This window comes from Triticum aestivum, chromosome 7B (genome assembly GCF_018294505.1).
Source record: "Triticum aestivum cultivar Chinese Spring chromosome 7B, IWGSC CS RefSeq v2.1, whole genome shotgun sequence".
NCBI classification, from domain to species: domain Eukaryota; kingdom Viridiplantae; phylum Streptophyta; class Magnoliopsida; order Poales; family Poaceae; genus Triticum; species Triticum aestivum.
The window spans coordinates 706043663-706055837 of NC_057813.1; the positions used below are offsets into that span (position 1 = coordinate 706043663).

At 45.9% G+C, this 12175-nt stretch overlaps 1 pseudogene; it reads left to right on the forward strand.

Moving 5' to 3' along the window:
- Positions 1-7590, forward strand: part of LOC123160958 (putative disease resistance RPP13-like protein 1) — a 34805-nt pseudogene extending 27215 nt beyond the window's left edge.
- Positions 7591-12175: the final 4585 nt, after the last annotated feature.

The following is a 12175-nucleotide window of genomic DNA, read 5'->3' on the forward strand; positions in this document are numbered from 1 at the left end:
TCGGATGAACCACGATGTCGAGGATTCAATCAACCCCGTACGCTATTCCCTTTGTCTATCGATATGTTACTTGCCCGAGATTCGATCGTCGGTATCCCAATACCTCGTTCAATCTCGTTACCGGCAAGTCACTTTACTCGTACCGTAATGCATGATCCCGTGACCAGACACTTGGTCACTCTAAGCTCATTATGATGATGCATTACCGAGTGGGCCCAGTGATACCTCTCCGTCATACGGAGTGACAAATCCCAGTCTTGATCCATGTCACCCAACAGACACTTTCGGAGATACCCGTAGTCTACCTTTATAGTCACCCAGTTACGTTGTGACGTTTGGCATACCCAAAGCACTCCTACGGTGTCCGGGAGTTACACGATCTCATGGTCTAAGGAATAGATACTTTGACATTGCAAAACTCTAGCAAACGAACTATACGATCTTGTGCTATGTTTAGGATTGGGTCTTGTCCATCACATCATTCTCCTAATGATGTGATCTCGTTATCAATGACATCCAGTGTCCATAGTCAGGAAACCATGACTATCTGTTGATCAACGAGCTAGTCAACTAGAGGCTCACTAGGGACATGTTGGTGTCTGTTATTCACACATGTATTACGATTTCCGGATAACACAATTATAGCATGAATAAAGACAATTATCATGAACAAGGAAATATAATAATAATGCTTTTATTATTGCCTCTAGGGCATATTTCCAACAAATATGCCCTAGAGGCAATAATAAAGTTATTATTTATTTCCTCATATCATGATAAATGTTTATTATTCATGCTAGAATTGTATTAACCGGAAACATAATACATGTGTGAATACATAGACAAAACTATAGTCACTAGTATGCCTCTACTTGACTAGCTCATTAATCAAAGATGGTTATGTTTCCTAACCATAGACATGTGTTGTCATTTGATTAGTGGGATCACATCATTAGGAGAATGATGTGATTGACATGACCCATTCCGTTAGCCTAGCACTTGATCGTTTAGTATACTGCTATTGCTTTCTTCATGACTTATACAAAGTTCCTGCAACTATGAGATTGTGCAACTCCCGTTTACCGGAAGAACACTTTGTGTGCTACCAAACGTCACAACGTAACTGGGTGATCATAAAGGTGCTCTACAGGTGTTTCCGAAGGTACATGTTGGGTTGGCATAATTCAAGATTAGGTTTTGTCACTCCGATTGTCGGAGAGGTATCTCTGGGCCCTCTCGGTAATACTCATCACCTAAGCCTTGCAAGCATTATAACTAATGAGTTAGTTATGAGATGATGTATTACAGAACGGGTAAAGAGACTTACCGGTAACGAGATTGAACTAGGTATTGGATACCGACGATCAAATCTCGGGCAAGTAACATACCGATGACAAAGGGAACAACGTATGTTGTTATGCGGTTTGACCGATAATGATCTTCGTATAATATGTAGGAACCAATATGGGCATCCAGGTCCCGCTATTGGTTATTGACCGAGAATGGTTCTAGGTCATGTCTACATAGTTCTCGAACCCGTAGGGTCCGCACGCTTAACGTTATGATGACGGTTTTATTATGAGTTTATAAGTTTTGATGTACCGAAGTTTGTTCGGAGTCCTGGATGTGATCTCGGACATGACGAGGACTCAAAATGGTCGAGACATAAAGATTGATATATTGGAAGCCTATATTTAGACATCGGAATCATTCCGGGTGAAATCGGCATTTTACCGGAGTACCGGGAGGTTACCGGAACCCCCCGGGGGGTTAATGGGCCTACATGGGCCACGAGGGAGAAGAGGGAAGGAGCCAGAGGGGGCCGCGCGCCCCTCCCCCTCCTAGTCCGAATAGGACAAGGGAAGGAGGGCGACGCCCCCCCTTTCCTTCCCCTCTTCCTCCTCTTTCCCCCCCTTCTCCTACTCCTACTTGGAAAGAAGGCAGTCCTACTCCCGGTGGGAGTAGGACTCCCCCCTTGGCGCGCCCTCCTTGGCCGGCTGCCTCCTCCCCCCTGGCTCCTTTATATACGGGGCGGGGGCACCCCATAGACACACAAGTTGATCTACGGATCGTTCCTTAGCCGTGTGCGGTGCCCCCCTCCACCATATTCCACCTCGGTCATATCGTCGCGGAGTTTAGGTGAAGCCCTGCGCCGGTAGAACATCATCATCGTCACCACGCCGTCGTGCTGACGGAACTCATCTCCGGAGCTCGGCTGGATCGGAGGCCGGAGATCAGAGGCCTTACGTTCGGTGCTTGGATCGGTCGTATCGTGAAGACATACGACTACATCAACCGCGTTGTGCTAATGCTTCCGCTTACGGTCTACGAGGGTACGTGGACGAACACTCTCCCCTCTCGTTGCTATGTCATCACCGTGATCTTGCGTGTGTGTAGGAAATTTTTTGAAATTACTACGTTCCCCAACAGCGGTTGGGCGGCGGGAGGGACGGGAAAGATGGGCTGTCCGCCGGAGGAGGGGAGGATTGGCTGGGCGCCGGGAGCGGGAAGAATCGGCTGGCCGCCGGGAGTGGGGAGGGGTGGCTGGCCGCCGTCTTGGGCGGTTGGCTGGCCGCAGCTGTGGGTAGTTGGATCACCGGGGTTCGTCATGGCGAGCGTGTGTGTGCGGAAGAGGATCGAATATTTGATACCATGAAGATTAACAGAGTGTTTTCATTGCTTTGAGAGTACATGGAGGAGGGTACATATAGAGTTGCTAGCGCTACAACAGCTGCGATGTGGAGATGATCGTGGCCTCGAACGTGGGAGGTGAGGGCAGAGCGAGTCCACACTCTAACATTTATTCTGCTTGTGCACTGGGAGTAGGGTTTGTTGGGAATTTGGCACAAAACGAATGCAGGAGCTATTGCGGGAAACTGAAGCCAGCTAAGATGGAAGTATCATGTGATGGTTGATATTCGCACAAGATGATTTGGGAGCCTGGAGCGCGTCGTGCAGGGATCATGCAGACACAGGGCATCAAGCAATGCACGGAGATATGCGGGTTGGACACAATGCAGGGTGGAGCATGGTTGAAGTCGGATAATTTCGGCTGGGTCGGACTGGAATGTCTGATGGATTGAGATGGATGTTGGTCAAAGTAGAAGACGGCGGTGATTTCAGCGACGCCGACATAGGAGCGTGATGTTGATGGTGGCCGACTTCTGGGGCATGGAAACACGTGGTGCAAGCCTAAGGGTTTGTGCAGCTTCGACATACTATGGCGCGGGGTTGATTCAAGATGGATGGTGGCCGACTTCTGGGGCATGGAAACACGTGGTGCAGGCCTAAGGGTTTGTGCGGCTTCGACATACTATGGCGTGGGGTTCATTCAAGATGGTGCACACAAGAGAGCTTGAAGTCGGCAGGGCGCGGGGTAGCGTCCAGTTACATGGAGTCATGTTGAAGGTGGAGCTGGAGTCTGACGCAAGGCTTTACTCTGTGCTGATGGAGGGGCTACGGTGTAAGATATCAGAGAACCGAAGCTTATTTCAGCGGGATAGCGAGATACACGTGGTTCAGACTGGGTACTAGTGGTATGATGGAGACGTGATACTCGGCATCGGTCGGTGATGATCGATGGTTCTCTACAGTGGGGTGAGGCAGTGGGGGCTAGCTACCCGGGAGATTCTCGACCAGGACAACAGAGGCTTGACACGGTGATAGCGGCGAGGCATGCGGTAAGCACGGGACACAGCGACAAGCCAAGGCACTGGGGTCAGATATGTTGTCAGACAAATTGTGCAGGGGATACTGAGTAGTAGTGTTGACGAGTACCGGATTCAAGTTGGTGACTAGGTCTATCAGTGCCGAAAGATGGACACGAGTTGACCATGGAGAATCTGAGAAAGTGGCGGAGAGTTTTAAATTGTCAAAAGATGAGACAGTACATGGCCGTATATTCTGTGGTGTTCAGTGCACATCACAAAGTGCAGATGATACAACAGAAGGAGGCGGGGTGCTATAGCTATGGGACATGCCAGAGACTATCCGGGAAAAAGGATGATACAACTGCGAATTTGACTCAGGGCGACGGTGAAATTCCTTCAAGTTTCAGACAAACAGTCAAGAAAGAGCGGTGATGTTGATTTCAGGTAACTCCTATATGTAGCTTTCAATATGTGAGTTGTTCACTTTCATGCAGACAGGAGTCGGTGTTTGATGGCGTTGAGCGGATGCTCTGCAAGTTGGGAGCACAAAGTGGAGTAACGAAGGACTTAATTTTGCTCGAGTGTTGAGTGTGAAGGGACTATAGTTGCAGGTGCTCATGGCGTATCTCAAATCCAATGTACATGGATGTTCGACGCATGGATGAATTCAAGGTGGTGTAGAATATTCGCTAAGGTGAAGTTTGTTAGAGTTGTGTTGAATATTGTGTACAAGGTAGGTTACAGTTGGACTATGAGTAGTATTGTGTTTAGATAGGATATGGAGTCGTGTCCTAGTAGAACACTTGTATCCTAGGCCTCTCATATATAGTGGGGGTAGACACACGATGTAACCTATGCCAACATAATAGCACAGGTACGCGGGGAGCCGGCGGCGTGTGCCCGCAGCCGGGGTGCGGTATTGTAGCGGTGTCATAGGGAAGAAGTGTCCATAGTCAGGCCCCGGGGATGTAGCCATATCGGTGAACCTCGTTAAAAATCTCGGTAAAAGGTGCTTGTGTGATTGCTTGGTCCTCGGTAGATCAACGGAGCGCCTCGGATTTATTCTAACATCTTTAAATACAATTGTTTTGCAGGACAGTGGATTGCCAAAATTGCAGTTGGAGAAGAGCCTAACGAAGATAGAAAGTACCATAAGTGGTGCATGTAAAGTTTTGGAACAATTGAATCTGCCAGGTGCAAATAATGATAAGGGGAGACGAGCTGTTGCTACCAATTCACGCCGTGCAGTCACTACCGCGGGTCCTCCAACACTAGTGATTGGCCGGGATCAGGATCGTGACAATATCATAGCAATGCTTCATGAGAAGGAAGACAAGTGTCAAGCAAACGTCACAAGTGGTGTATGTTATTCTGTAATTGGCATTCATGGCATGGCTGGGGCAGGGTAATCAACACTAGCACAGTTTGTTTATGATCATGAGAAAAGGTGCAAGGAAGAGAAAATGGAAGGCCACTTCGATATTGTCATGTGGATTCATGTTTCTCAGAAATTTGATTTGGATTCCATTTTCAGGGAGATGTTTGAGGGGGCTACAGGAAAAGCATGCCCGAAATTCACAAGTCTTAACGTCCTGAAACAAAAACTGGAGGAGGAACTGCGTGGGAAAAGGATTTTGTTGGTACTGGATGATGTCTGGTACAACAACAAGAATTCGGGAGACCGTGAAGACCTACAGAAGTTAATTTCTCCGGTGAATCTTGGGAAGGCAGGAAGCAGAATCTTGGTGACAAGTCGAACTGAAGCTGCATTAGTAACCCTTGGTGCTGCAAAAGAGAGATGTATTCCAATATCTAACCTGGGCGATGAAGTGTTCCTTGAAATGTTTATGCACTATGCACTTCGAGATGCAAGGGTAAGTGACCATGATCGAAGAATACTTGAATTGATTCGAGAGGACATTGCAAAAAAGCTGAAGGGGTCACCTCTAGCAGCCAGAACAGTGGGTTCACGGGCTCCGTGAGACACAAACTGTTGAGTTTTGGAGGAGTCAGAAAGATCGGGACCTTATGAACGACACAATGGGAGCTCTATGGTGGAGCTACCAGTATCTTGATGAGCAGGTCAGGCGATGCTTGGCTTACTGCAGTATTTTTCCCAGGCGACATAAGTTGAGACGTGATGAGTTAGTTAAGTTGTGGGTGGCAGAAGGGTTTATAAAGACTAGTAAGCCTGAAGAGGAAATGGAAGATGTTGCTAAAAATTATTTTGATGAATTGCTGTCGGCCTCATTTCTGCAACTAGGAGGGAAAGAAACACAGTTTGTTGAACTTGATGGTGAGGTTGATTACTTTACCATTCATGATCTGCTCTGTGATTTAGCGGAAGAGGTTTCTGGAAGCGATTGCTTGAGGATTGAGAAAGGCTTCACAGGGGAAGTTCCTCAAGATGTTCGTTATCTTTTTGTTGGGACTTATGATGAAGAGATGCTTACTGAGAAGATTTCTGGATTGAAACATTTACGCACTCTCATCATCAATGACATCATATGGCTTAAATCAGATGGGTCTGAACTCTTAGCGAGTATGTTCACTATGTTGAAAGGGCTGCGGAAATTGCGGGTACTGAATATGACAGTAGCACGTGAGAGGAGGAGTGGATTTGGTTTTTCATTCTCATTCCCGGATTCTATTGGTCAGTTGAAGCATCTGCGTTATTTTGGTTTCATGGTTCCAGTAGCTCACAAGCTAACTGTACCCAGCGCTTTTACCAAGCTTTACCACATGCAGGTGGTAAATTTCGGTTCTACCAAATTATTGGAGTTTTCTAGTGGTAAAGATATGATGAACCTTGTCAATTTGCGCTGTGTAATGAGCTGGACAGATCTTGATTTTCCTAATGTTGGCAGGCTGAAATGGCTCCAAAACTTACCATACTTTACAATAAAGAAGAAACAGGGGTATGAGTCACATCAGCTGAAGCACCTAAACAAGCTTCAAGGCAAAGCTGCATATCCAAGGTCTTGAGAATATTGAGAGCAGGGAGGAGGCTGTTGAAGTCAATCTTGCTGGCAAGGAAAAACTCACTGAACTGATACTGGCCTGGGATAATGAGAGCTGCAGTCTAGAAGTTCAAGCAGAGGTTCTCGAGGGTCTTTGCACATCGAAGTATCTTGAAAGACTAGAAATCAGGGATTACCATGCTAAGAGGATACCGAGTTGGCTGATGCGTGAGCATAATGGCGGCCCAAAGAACCTGCACACACTTAGAGTTGACGGATGGAGCCAACTGGGACCTGCCCCTGACCTTGGGGCCTTCATTCATCTTCATTCGCTAGTTTTTCATAACTGCAGCTGGGATACCTTACCAGGCGACATGGATCACCTCGCATCACTCAAGAAACTAGAGATCTGGATATGCAAGAATATGCGGTTGCTTCCAATGCTGCCCAAGTCTCTTGAGGAGTTTAAAGTCAGGGGATGCAGCCGGGATGCCTGGGATACCTTACCAGGCAATAATATGGAGCACCAGCTCCCATTGCTCAGGAAACTAGAGATCAGGGAATGCGAGAATATAAAATCACTACCAACGCTGCCAAAGTCTCTTGAGGAGTTTAGAGTCGAGGACTGCAGCTGGGATGCCTTACCAGGCAATATGGAGCACCTCACATCACTCAAGATGCTGAATATACAGTCATGCAAGAATATACGGTCGCTTCCAACACTGCCCAAGTCTCTTGAGGAGTTTAGAGTCGAGAACTGCAGCTTTGATGCCTTACCAGGCAATACGGAGCACCTCACAGCGCTCAAGAAACTGGAGATCAGGTCATGCAAGAATATACGGTCGCTTCCAACACTGCCCAAGTCTCTTGAGGAGATTACAGTCAAGCGGTGCAGTGATGAGTTCATACGATCCTGTAGAACGGCTGGTGATCCAAATTGTCAAAAGATTGAGCACATTCCAAATAGAACATTTAATTAATGAATCAGGTCTATACGGAAGAGGTACATATTTAAATTCTTTCGATGTATTTGTTTTCCATTTTTTGTGTTCAGTAAATATTAATGCAACTATTAGCCGCTAAGGATGCTGTTATGTTTCTAATTCATTTGGAAACTGTCAGCCGTGTGCTCTTTCGCTGAGGACGGAAGCCAAAAAGGAGATGAAGTCAAATCCAATGGACTCATGCCAAATCTACAGGCTCTTACCAGGTAGCCTCTTCGTTGGGTTTTACCTTCCTGGTTTGTTGATTCTTGCGTATTTGCTTGCGAGTGATGTGGTGCTGTGCTCTCATACTCTCATAAACAACGGCCGATGCAGAATGTCATGTCTGCATGCAGTGATGAACACTGGATTTATTAGTTACTCCCTCCATCCCACAATGTAATGAAGTTTTTGCAAGCTATGTTAGCTTGCAAAAATGTCTTATATTATATGGGGTGGAGCGAGTATTTACTATATGTGTAATAATGTTGAATGAAGACCACTGGATTTATTTGCTTCCTATATGTATTATTTGTAAGACAGTCGAATGCATGATGAACCCCGAACCGTTCAATTTCTACCGTTTGTAATATTTACGGTGGAATGATGAACATTACTGTTTGTTTCCTGTCGTTTTAACATTGTGGAACATATGATGAACGCCAAATTAAAGATTTGTTTGCCAGGAATTAGGCGCTACTAGTACTAGGTACTCCCTTTGTTTCTACATATCTGTGTTTCTAGATATTTCAACAAGTGACAACATACGAAGCAAAATGAGTAATCTACACTCTAAAATATGTCTATTTACATCCGTACGTGATAGTCCATTTAAAATCTCTAGAAAGACTTATATTTAGGAACGGAGGGAGTAGCATTTTATGGTATGAGTTGACCAATTGGGTGGTCGGGGACGGTTCAACAACGCCGTTTGTGCGGATACAATTGGGTGGACGGGAGGCCGGCAAACACAATTGATATCCAGGAGAAAAGAGAACCAAGCCCAAACCCAGATCCCAAGAATCACCAGCTCACGTCAATTAATCCACGCCACTCCAAAGCTCAAATCAACACCACAAAATCAACCAAACACATGTACACACACAGCCATTTTTAGGCCAACGAGAAACTGAGCTGCGCCTGCCACTGAGAGCTGCCCCTGCACCTCGATCGGCTGTTCTTCCTCGCCCCCGACTATGCAAAAAGTAAACATACAACAAGTACTTGAAGTAGCATGAAAACAAGAACAACATTGGCATGTCACCACAACCAAGTGGAATTCTGTAGATTGCCACACGCCATCTTGTCAGCAAAGGTGATCACATCTCGTGACTACTCCACACTACTGAAACAGTAACCACTTTGAACTCTAAAAGCTTTTTTTTAAATACCACACTTTATTAATTGCAAATAACTGTTACATCATCTATAGGAAGCGATACAATGTCCTCCAATGGCTCCTCGAGCCAATCACTAGTTGCGGAAATTTAGCTAATCTAGCGAGTTCATGGGCAACCTTATTCGCTTCTCTATAACAATTTTCAAAACTAGTGAGAGAAAAATCACAAGCTAAAAAATAACAATCCTCAAAAACTGTCGTTGCCGCTCCCGCAGATCTTCCTCCATTCTTCATTGTATCAATGACCTCCGTATTATCAGAGTTAATAACATGCTGGTTGCAACCCGCTCTTTGTGCAAGAGACAAGCCAAACCTTAGAGCCCAAGCTTTTGCTGTCAAAAGATCAGAGCACCAATCAATCTTCCAGTTACCACCCACAATGAAATTTCCTTTGTCGTCTCTAAGTACAACACCCGCTGTGCCCCTAAGCACATCCTGATCAAACGATGCATCCACATGTAACTTAACAAAACCCCTTGGAGGTTTACTCCACCCTTCTTTTTTCTGTAAGCATTAGGTGAGTGAGCATTGCCAAAATTTGCCATTATAGCACGAGCTCACATAAGTCTGGCTTGCATCCTGGGACTTTCCCTCATGAACCAACTTACGTCGATCCCACCATAAGTACCAAGCAATTATGGCAATCAGCTCACGAACATTTTGAATACCCAAAATAGATGGTTCTTGATCCGACATAAGGAGCAAGAACTCAAGAACTGCCTCACCAGCACAATCAATAGCACAAGCTGGGTTAATCATGTTGCGCAATCCCAACTTATTCCAAACCTCCTTTGCTTTCTGACAAAGACACAACATGTGTTTCGTATCTTCCGGCCCATTTGGAAAGGACAGGCATGTGGGCGAAGTCTTTATGTGTCTGTTGGCGAGCGTAGCACGACAAAGGAGAGTCCCATGTAACGTACGCCAAATAAAGATTTTTACCTTCGCCGGACAAGATAATTTCCAAATCTTAGCCCAAATGGGGTTGGCATTGGTTCGTCCCATACCATTGGTATATTGCAGTTTCCTCCCGTGTTGTTGGTTCCATTCCGCCAGATAAGCTGGACGAACAGTGAACAACCCATTTTCTGTATAACTCCAAGCAATGAAATCCGTCATGTTGTGCATGGGGAGGGGAATCACAAGGACTCAGTTGAGCATCAATTGACCATAGAGTTTGTCTCACTAAATCTTCATCCCAAGAATTTGTGACAGGGTCAATACTATAAGAAACTTTTGACAGGAGGTTCCCTCTTCTAGGAGTAATGATTTTTCTATTAGCACAACTCGGCATGCATCTTTCCAGATGTCGATACATTGTCCATTTCTAACTCGCCAGATATAGCCATTTTTCAATGAAACAACGCCCGCCATAATGCTTTGCCAGGTAAAGGAGGATCCCTTTTTTAAACTTGCATTCATCAGGTCGCCGTCAGGGAAATACTTAGCTTTCAAGTTAGTGGCACATAAAGAATCTGGGTTATCTAGAAGACGCCACGCTTGCACTACTAGGGAAAACCCTATACACAAAATCTTAGCAGCAGCGCGGCTCAAAAAGAAGCGCTGCTGCTAATTAGCAGTAGCGCGGGTTTGGAAACCCGCTACTGACAAGTGTTTAGCAGTAGCGCGCTCGGTGTAACCCGCGCTGCTACAAATATCGACCGACAGTGCCCACCAAACTACATTTAGCAGCAGCGCGGTGCCGCGAGCCGCGCTACTGCTAAAGCTGTAACAGTAGCGCGGTTTTTCTGAGGTCGCTGCTGCTAATTTTCAAATTGGGCACACTTTTGGTCCCGGTTAGCAGTAGCGCTTGTGCCGAAAGCGCGCTGCTGCTACTTTTTTATCAGCAGCGTGTTTTACGTCCCACGCTACTGCTAATCCACACCAACCCATCACCTTTTCCCCACCCGTCCTCCCCCTCCCCTCCTCTCTTCCCTTTCCCCTACCTCCCACATCCTCCCACTCTCACTCTTCTTCTTCCTCAATGCTTCTCCCTCATTACTCTCCCTCTTCTACCTACCTTTCTCTCTCTTCATTACTCCTACCTAACTACACCACCTCCATTAATGCATCTCTTTCTCTTTTTCCTTCCCCCTCCACTAGTTGAAGTTGTCTCCTCCCAAATTAAGTAGCTAGGTTGATGTAGCATTTAGTTAAGTGACCTATTTGCCCCCTAATTAGATCTATCTTTGTCAAGAAGAGCTTTGTGCACTTTGATCTCCCTACATCATCATCTCCACCGTGTGCTCGATCTCGAGATAGAGGTGATTAAAATTTCATGCTTTTGCAAAATGGAAATATGTTTATGTGTGTGTGATATGTTTATGCAAATTGTGTGTGTGGCATGAGTTGATGCCAAATTGTGCTTTTGCAAACTGGGGTATGTAGGATGGACACCGAAGTTACTAGAGAGCACAACTCCATTTTTCTGCATTGGTTCAAAGAGCATATTATTGCTAATCCTCCGGAGGATGGCTCTAAGGACGGATTGCTCATATATGCCTTAGCACATAGCCCCTCGCCCAACCTCGTAACCTATCAGGCAATGATATCAACGGATACACGTTCTACACGGAGGCCAAAGATATGGACAGTGATGATCAGAACTCAGGGGTGACGATGGAATGCATGACCGGCAGTGACAACGGCGCAACTAAACGATTTTATGGAAGGGTCGAGGAGATCTGGGAGCTTGACTACTCTGGACTGCACAACACGATGATGTTCCGTGTCAGATGGGCTAAGAATGTCGAAAGAGAAAACCGGATTTTCACTACCATGACTATACCCGACGCCAAGAGCGCTACCGTGAATGCTATCGCAAAAAACGAGCCATGGGTACACGCTAAGCACGTGACACAATGCTTCTTCATAACCGACCCACGCAATCCCAGCCGTGTTGTCGTGAGGAGAGGCAAAAGGAACATCATTGGAATGGATGGAGTCGCCAACGAGGAAGACTATGATCAGTACAGCAACCCAATGAGGGAAGATGACGATGATGATGAAGTATACGTCAAAAGAAGAATCAATACTATATTACCTAAGAAAAATCGTACTCCATGGAAAAGGCAAAGTCACAATGAGGGGCTCAATTATTCTTCGACGAACAAGAAGGGAAAGAAGCTGACTAAAAAACAAAAATGTCAACGCTGAGGAACCGTATGTTATCGATCAAATGAT